The sequence below is a fragment of the Aedes albopictus genome, chromosome 1 (assembly GCF_035046485.1).
Source record: "Aedes albopictus strain Foshan chromosome 1, AalbF5, whole genome shotgun sequence".
In the NCBI taxonomy this organism is placed as follows: domain Eukaryota; kingdom Metazoa; phylum Arthropoda; class Insecta; order Diptera; family Culicidae; genus Aedes; species Aedes albopictus.
In genome coordinates, this window is record NC_085136.1 from 6858981 (window position 1) to 6868775 (window position 9795).

Consider the following 9795-nt stretch of genomic DNA (forward strand, 5'->3'; position numbering starts at 1 on the left):
TGGCGCCACCGGTATTGTTGGGAAGAAGAATGTAATCCATTAAAAATGAAGGAATAATTCTACCCTTATTGGCACATGCTCCGATAGCTATTACTTGCCTTATGTTCAACATAGGATTAACTTGTTTTGCGCTGAAACGAACTATAAATAGGCCATTTAGCGAATACTCAACGAATTCGAATAATTTTACAGTACAATCGTACATAGGGTTTTTATCTTATGCCCGTCTAGCAAAGCACCGGCCAAACATGATCGAGTTTATTATTGCGCCTAGCCTAATGCCACATAGCCAATTTGGTATCAATTACTCATTAATGAATTAGCTTCTAGATCATTCAAAAAAAATTGTGAAGGAACTACAATTTCCTAGGGACAAGACACTGTGCAATCGAGAGTAACTCTGAGAAATTCCTGAGTAACTATTTTCACCAATGATCGACGAAATTTGTCGAAAAACATCCCTATAACTGCAAGAAAAGCGAGATATCTTGCAATATTGTTTTGATTTTGCGATGAATCAGGCAACACCAAAGTAAAAACGGGAGCAATCCGGAGAAATTCTGAGCAACTCTGTGAAGAAAAATGTACTCTCCAGCACAGTGTCTTGCCCAAAGACAATTTCCTTAAAATAAAAAGATTTAATTGGGTTGTTTAGTGAATAAAAAATTGCTATTTTCTATAGCTTAATCGAAAGAGCTCATTTTTTTTTTTGAGTATAACGTGATTTTATTGCGTTGCAATACTTTTGTTTTGATGATTAAATAAACAAATCAGTTTAAATTTTGTGGATAGAATGACAGTTCGCCCCGAAAAAAAAAATTTCCCCATACAAACTTTAAAAATACTTTCCGGGTACCAAAACTTATGAAATTTTGGATTTCGACTAATTTTCGGATGGAGATTCCGAATATCACATAAGCTGGATACCCCTATGTAGTGATATAGATGTATTAAAGGACAAGTTTTCAATTTGAATTCATTTGAGATGCACACTCTTATTTTACTCAGTGTACTTACATGGGAAACAACCGAAACAACAACGCACAGCTCTGCCCATCTTTCGAACATGAGCTTTGATTCGGATTTCTCGCTGAGGACGAGTCGATGCGGAGAAAAGGAAGGCGATCATGAATGGAAACGAATGAATGAGCAGGAAGGCGTGAACGGGCATGCACTGCACAGCGGACGGGAGACGACAGTTTGTGAACGATGTTTGACGCGGTCGGATGCGATATAGAAGCCAGTCGGGTAAATCGAAAAGTTATGTTGTGTTATTAGAAATAAATTGTGTGTAATCGTGCAAGTGGAAAAAAGTCTTTAATTATTTGAAAGTTGTGGAAAGAGGTAAGCGGTCTGCGTGGCAGGAAGTAGGGTAAGTTTCTGTAGTTGGGGCCGGTTAAAAAAATAGATGATTTTCGGGTGGCCAAATATATATCCCCGTTCAGGCATGCGGGGCTGTGCACGAATCGATTTGTCTTGACTGTTCCGAAATAAGCGTACGGACACTACATGGCGCAGTCGGTAGGATGGGAACAGTGATTCGTGTATTTTGTTTATCTGGTGAAAGAAAGCGATGAAATTAATTTGAATCAGAATTGGGTTATATAGAAATAAGTGGCATTTCAACTCACAAACACTAGAGCTCATTTTTCCTCGCGCAAAAGTGCACGCTTTCTGAAGGCTGTTCAGGTTGCATATGAAAATATGACCCCATTGAAATAGACGGTAAAACTAATGCTTGAAGTGAGAGTGCTTTTGTTTTCCTATAAGTTTCTTAACTACATCGACATTTGAACGTGATAACCTCAATTTAGTAGGTCCGTCAAGTTAAAACCAGTGATGTCGATTGTGTATAGCACCAAGTTGTCCTTATTGTAGCTGTGTGCTAGCAAAAGTATGAATTAATTACTTTGGTGAATTAGAACTGAGCGTAGCTTGGAGGTTGTTATCTAGGGGCAAGATCTGCGTTCGAAATGTTGCTCAGAATTACTCAATTTCTCAGGTTTTCTCTCGTTTGCACTATAGTGCAACCTGGCATCAGTTTCAAATCCAAAAGTGTTACATGTGGATGTGCTAAAGATAAACAATGAAACTCAATGGAAATATTTCAAATATAGTTGTTTAGAGTTTCTCAGAGTTGTTCCTGTTTGCACAGTGTCTTGACACAAAGTTATTATATATTTACGTTTAAGGCGTGATATGGGTTGAATAAGAACTGGAAAGTACATGGGTTTCAGTTATTCAAGGAACAGCGTTAACCTAGAAAACCCTTTGATCTGATTTCGTTGTTTTGAGTAAATTTAGAAAAAGTTTTTTATTGTGGAAGTTATTGAATTGGCTATAAGTTGGATGAAATTCGAGTGTAGTTTGACTTAGAAACTAGGATCTGGTTCATCGGCGAAAGGAAAAATATAGGATTAGGAATTGGCTAATCTAAATTAAAACTCATAAGAACCCATTTCAGTTTAAATAGACATCGAATCAGAATGAAATTGTTTGATATTTTGAATCAATATGTATTTGATTTTATAGTTTGTACAATTGTTCTGAGCACTTTGACAACGGACTTTACAAGTGTCGAAAAGGCTTTAAAATAATGATTCTCATAGAAGTGGAACAACAGAATAAAAGGGATTTCAGAAAATAAGTGAGACATCAACAATTTTCTGTAGCGTCTCTGTATGACTTAGAAAAAATCACGCACAACAAAGCAAAGCAGGTTCTGTGTGGCGTTATGAGTTAGAACCACAGAAGTTAAAGCGGACAACGATGATTCTGTGTAGCGTCTCCATAAGAGTTAGGTCTCACAGAAGTTAAACCGTACAACGAAAGGCAATGTCGAGAGAGTGTGACTCAATGATTCTGTGTAGCGTCTCTGTATGAGTTAGGTCTCACAGAAATAATTAAAAATATGAGCAAGAAAAGCGAGTGAAGATGTTTCATAACGATGATTCTGTGTAGCGTCTCCATAAGAGTTAGGTCTCACAGAAGTTAAGCAGTACAACTAAAGGCAATGTCGAGAAAGTGTGACTCAATGATTCTGTGTAGCGTCTCTATGAGTTAGGTCTCACAGAAAAAAAAGGGTCAAGAAAAACGAGCGAGTATGTTTCATAACGATAATTCTGTGTAGCGTCTCCATAAGAGTTAGGTATCACAGAAGTTAAGCGGTACATCGAAGTACAATGTAGAATAAATGCGACCATCAATGATTCTGTGTAGCGTGTCGGTCTGAGTTAGATCTCACAGAAAGAAAAAAAAAAGAAAGTAAGGTATATTACCGATGCTTCTATGTTACATCTTATTGAGAGTTAGAAAAACAATACAACGACAAGCAAAATGGCACGAGTAGAACTTCTAATGATATCATGGAGCATCTGTGTATGTGTTATGCGATTCAGGCGATAATGAAAAAGTTTAAAAAAAAATGTGGTAGAAACTGTTAAAAAAAAAAAACAACTAGTGCATATTCTGTTATCAAGAACAAATAGTTATATAGGGAGTAGTATTTTAACAAATTGCAACAACATCATATTCATCTGTAGAGAAACAAGGATATAACATTAATTATAAGAAAAACAAAAGGGATTTTCTGATCCTTGTTTTATTTTGCACCTTGACATTTTTTTGAGAAGCCTTGCAAGCACAAGTCTTGCAAGTAATCCCAGTAGTTTCTTGAGGGTAGAACGCGAAGTTTCGAGATACGAAGGAGTTCGTTGAAGATTAATTGATTCTTAATCTTGATTAATTGGAGATTTTACTGGTTTTGCTGCTTATGTGATTGTTTGAGCCTGGTCAGCTCAACCCAACATAGCACGCTCAAGATCAGACAGAACTTAAAGAGATATGTTAGAGCCTATAAATTGCTATCTGTCAAAGAAGTTGTTGGAGATTTTACTGGTTTTGCTGCTTATGTGATTTTTTGAGCCTGGTCAGCTCAACCAAACATAGCATGTTTAAGATCAGCCAAAACTCGGTTAGGTGCGTTAGAACGTATAAATTGCTAGCTGTCAAAGAAGTTGTTAGAGATTTCACTGGTTTTGCTGCTTATGTGTTTTTTTGAGCAACCCAACATAGCATGCTCAAGATCAGACAGAACTTGTTGAGGTGTGCTGAACTTTAAAATTGCTATCAGTCAAAGAAGTTGGACATTTTACTGATTTTGCTGCTTATGTGATTTTTTGAGCCTGGTCAGCTCAACCAAACATAGCATGTTTAAGATCAGCTGAAACTCGGTTAGGTGCGTTAGAACGTATAAATTGCTAACTGTCAAAGAAGTTGTTAGAGATTTACTGGTTTTGCTGCTTATGTGATTTTTTGAGCCTGGTCAGCTCAACCAAACATAGCATGTTTAAGATCAGCCGAAACTCGGTTAGGTGCGTTAGAACGTATAAATTGCTAACTGTCAAAGAAGTTGTTAGAGATTTACTGGTTTTGCTGCTTGTGTTTTTTTGAGCCTGGTCAGCTCAACCAAACATAGCATGTTTAAGATCAGCTGAAACTCGGTTAGGTGCGTTAGAACGTATAAATTGCTAACTGTCAAAGAACTTGTTAGAGATTTACTGGTTTTGCTGCTTATGTGATTTTTTGAGCCTGGTCAGCTCAACCAAACATAGCATGTTTAAGATCAGCTGAAACTCGGTTAGGTGCGTTAGAACGTATAAATTGCTAACTGTCAAAGAAGTTGTTGGAGATTTTACTGGTTTATTTATTTATTTATTTATTTATTCAGTTTCGTCAAACAACGTAGACTAGTACATATACATACAGTTTTTGTTTCATTTCTTAAAGCTATAGTACATGTTGTTAATAAAATACATATAAGAAAATATATAAATAGTGTATGCTGGTGGATGTGTGTATAATTTGTGCTTTTTAAATATTTTAAGTACTACTACTGATGTTATTTCTTATAGTGTTAAAATATTTCTTTAAATTATGCCGCGACATAGTTAAGTCAATAGTTTCACAGTGTTGATTATTAATGTTCATGATTTGATTCAAAGGTTCATTTTTGGCATAGTTTGTGCGACTATGTGTAGTTTTAAACAAGTGTCGATTTCGCAATTGCCGTGAGGGTATGTAAAAGTTTAATTTTGATAAGATTTCAGTTGAATCAATACGCTGCGAAACGATGTGGTTTTGCTGCTTATGTGATTTTTTGAGCCTGGTCAGCTCAACCAAACATAGCATGTTTAAGATCAGCTGAAACTCGGTTAGGTGCGTTAGAACGTATAAATTGCTAACTGTCAAAGAAGTTGTTAGAGATTTACTGGTTTTGCTGCTTATGTGTTTTTGAGCCTGGTCAGCTCAACCAAACATAGCATGTTTAAGATCAGCTGAAACTCGGTTAGGTGCGTTAGAACGTATAAATTGCTAACTGTCAAAGAACTTGTTAGAGATTTACTGGTTTTGCTGCTTATGTGATTTTTTGAGCCTGGTCAGCTCAACCAAACATAGCATGTTTAAGATCAGCTGAAACTCGGTTAGGTGCGTTAGAACGTATAAATTGCTAACTGTCAAAGAAGTTGTTAGAGATTTACTGGTTTTGCTGCTTATGTGTTTTTGAGCCTGGTCAGCTCAACCAAACATAGCATGTTTAAGATCAGCCGAAACTCGGTTAGGTGCGTTAGAACGTATAAATTGCTAACTGTCAAAGAAGTTGTTAGAGATTTACTGGTTTTGCTGCTTATGTGATTTTTTGAGCCTGGTCAGCTCAACCAAACATAGCATGTTTAAGATCAGCTGAAACTCGGTTAGGTGCGTTAGAACGTATAAATTGCTAACTGTCAAAGAACTTGTTAGAGATTTACTGGTTTTGCTGCTTATGTGATTTTTTGAGCCTGGTCAGCTCAACCAAACATAGCATGTTTAAGATCATCTGAAACTCGGTTAGGTGCGTTAGAACGTATAAATTGCTAACTGTCAAAGAAGTTGTTGGAGATTTTACTGGTTTTGCTGCTTATGTGTTTTTTTTGAGCCTGGTCAGCTCAACTCAGCATAGCATGCTCAAGATCAGACAGAACTCATTGAAGTGTATTAAAACGTATAAATTGCTATCTGTCAAAGAAGTTGGTGGAGATTTTACTGGTTTTTCTGCTTATGTGATTTTTTTAGCCTGATAAGCTTCATCCAACATAGTGTGCTCAAGATCAGACAGAACTTGGAGAGATGTGTTAGAGCTTATACATTGCTATCTGTCAAAGAGTGTTTTGGAAATGTTACTGGTTTTGCTTTTCGAGAAGCGGGCTTTGTCACAAAGGGGGTTACTAAGCCAAGTTATGAGAGAAGGTACATGATTGATACTCCTGGAGATTGGCAAACTTCATCCTTGAAAGCAGTTGTAGAAGACTATTGAAAGAAGGACATAAATGTTGACGAAAGAGAACAAAAGCATTTAGGTATTAATAGTTTTATGATTTTGATACTTATTAGATTTTTTTAGAACGTGGCACATATTGAAAACATACTCAAGGACAGCTTCAGGATATACGTAGTGAATTGAAGGTTCTGTAAATTACTCTCTTCTTTTTCTTTCTTTAAAACAATTGGAGCATGACAAGTCTCACTTATGAAAGCAGATTCGAGATCAGCTGCCATTCTCTGAGGATAGAATATATTTAAAAAAATTAGAAGTTCGTTCATGATTATTTGCTATTTTGAACCTATAATCGCTAAATGGTTTTTGACATTGACAAATAGGTGAATAGGTTTGGAATGTGGTAAGACATAGAAACAGTGAGAGAGGGTTATTAGATGGCCTTTTTTTGGCAGTTACTTATTTTGATGCATGATGGATACTACTGGAGCCTAGCAAGTTGAAGTCACGAAAATGTCTCAATTTCTGCTGTTATATTTTATTGCATATAGAATACAAAAATAGTGAGTTACACATAGATTTGTTTATGAGTTTATAATGTTGATGTTTGATTAACATAATCCTTCCACTTAAGCTCCTCCAACGGAAACAGTTTCCAAATCCACTGTTGACTTGAAAGAAAAACATGTAAATTGAGATATATAAAGAGATTTCATGTCGATTTTCTGTTGATACGGTTCTAGTTCGTGCACCTACGAAATCAGTTTTGAATAATCACTGTTGCAAATTCATGATAGCGGACACAAATAGAGCTACTTTTGGAGCCTGGCAGATGCCACCAATATGAGCAATTTCAATGTCATTCAATGTAGTTTTGTGAACTAGAAGAAAATTGGGTATGCAGCAAATGGTATGTTATAATGAGATATATATTTTTATTTTATTTTTTTATTATAATAATAGTGTGTTTATGTATACAGAGCTCCTAGATTTCATTTTTGATTCTAATGTTGATTTTATAACTAAATTGACTAAAAAAAAATGAATGGGACAGCTATTTTATTTATATTTTGTCAAGTCTAACCAGCAATAATTTAACGTAAAAAAAGTTTGTAAATGCATTAGGTATACATTAAAATAATATTAAGGTTAGAAAAGAAATATATGTAACATTATATGTTGTTTGTATTAAAAAAAATAAATTGCTTATGTGCATATTTTAAATTTGCAATTCAGATATGTTTTGTACTAAATTAGCTTCTGCAGGAGTCTTGAGAATATTTAACTTTTAAAAAATAAAATAGGTAATTGACATAGTATGTAATTTATGGATATGGATTTTGATTTTTCAGTTTAATTGGGTTGTTTAGTAAATAAAACATTGTTTTTTTCTGTAACTAAACGAAAGAGCTTATTTTTCTGAGTGATTTTATTGCGTTCCAATTCCCTTGTTTTGATGGGTAAATAAACAAAATTAATTTAATTTCCGTGGAAAGAATGACAGATTAATCGATAAAACGACAGTTCGCCCAGAAAAAAAAATCCCCATACAAACTTTAAATGCAATTTAAAAGTAGTTCCCAGATATCAAAAATAATGAAACTTTAGATTTTGACTTTTGAACGGAGTTTCCGATTATGAATTAATTTGGATACCCACAAAGAAGCCAGTTAAGGTTGAACATAATTAACTTCCTATTTAGATATGATTGACGCGGTATGTTGTATATATTTATCGTATCATCCTGTTCAAAATTAAAGTACATATTTTGTTTTCAAGGTATATATATATATTTTTTTTCTTTCAAAACATCGATAATTAAAGTAAAGGTTTGCTCTAGCGTTAAACAACTTCCGTTTTTTTTGTTTAATAGTATTTCGCTGCTCTGATTCATTTATGTTTTGTTCATTATTGCCACATATAGAATGAGAACTGGATTCAGAATTAAATATATTTATTTACAATTGTGTGCAAAAAAAAAAACTGTGAATTGTCTGTAATTATAAATTATAAAAGAGAGGAATAGAGAAGGAGGCGATTGTAGTGATATAGATGTATTAAAGGACAAGTTTTCAATTTGAATTCATTTGAGATGCACACTCTTATTTTACTCAGTGTACTTACATGGGAAACAACCGAAACAACAACGCACAGCTCTGCCCATCTTTCGAACATGAGCTTTGATTCGGATTTCTCGCTGAGGACGAGTCGATGCGGAGAAAAGGAAGGCGATCATGAATGGAAACGAATGAATGAGCAGGAAGGCGTGAACGGGCATGCACTGCACAGCGGACGGGAGACGACAGTTTGTGAACGATGTTTGACGCGGTCGGATGCGATATAGAAGCCAGTCGGGTAAATCGAAAAGTTATGTTGTGTTATTAGAAATAAATTGTGTGTAATCGTGCAAGTGGAAAAAAGTCTTTAATTATTTGAAAGTTGTGGAAAGAGGTAAGCGGTCTGCGTGGCAGGAAGTAGGGTAAGTTTCTGTAGTTGGGGCCGGTTAAAAAAATAGATGATTTTCGGGTGGCCAAATATATATCCCCGTTCAGGCATGCGGGGCTGTGCACGAATCGATTTGTCTTGACTGTTCCGAAATAAGCGTACGGACACTACACCCTAAAGAACCCAATTGTCCTTGGAATTCTGTTTTCGTCTAGTCCACGTCTATTTCTGGTACAACCTGAATTAAACTCCCGACACACCTTCTACGTAACACTATGGTACATAGAATGGTCATACATTATAAAATAACCGTAGGTGTTCATTCGAAAAGTCGGTCAAATTCTTCCTAACCAAATCAAATCAATGTGCTTCCTCTGGGGGGAAATGGAAATGGAAATGAAAGAATCTTGTGGAGATTCTTTGGGCAATTTCTTTTGGGAATCCTCCAGGAATACTTGAAGGATTTCTAAGCGAAATTTTCAAAGAAATCCCAGCTGAATTTGTTTGAGAAATTCCAGCACGGATTTCTGAAGAAATCTTAGTAGGATTATCTGAAGGAGTCCTAGCAAGAATTTGAAAAAAGACACTACACCGTCTCCAAACAGAGGTTGCACAAACTGAACGACACTAGATCGGATCACCCCTCGGCCCGTGGCAGCACCCCTCGTCTTTGCCAAGACAAGAAAAATCCAAGTTTTCCCTTCCTTTTCTTAATTTGTAGCTTTGAAACTATAACATATACATATTTGTGACCTTCGGCTTTTTTTAAAGAAAATTGTTGGAGGAATCCAGGAAAAATATTATTTTTTCGATACAGTGTTGCCAAACATGTTATTTTTCAATTTTAAAATTTAAAATCGATTTTTCGTCGAATGAGTATATTTTGATTTCAAAAATTTTGATTCCATCGTGTTTATCAGACATTTCCCAATCGAAAAAGCGTACAGCGTTTTTAAGCTTGAAACCCGTTTTTCTCTAATATATGAAATAAGTCCAATTTACAAGTTTCGCTAAGAAAACATTATTCGATCCAA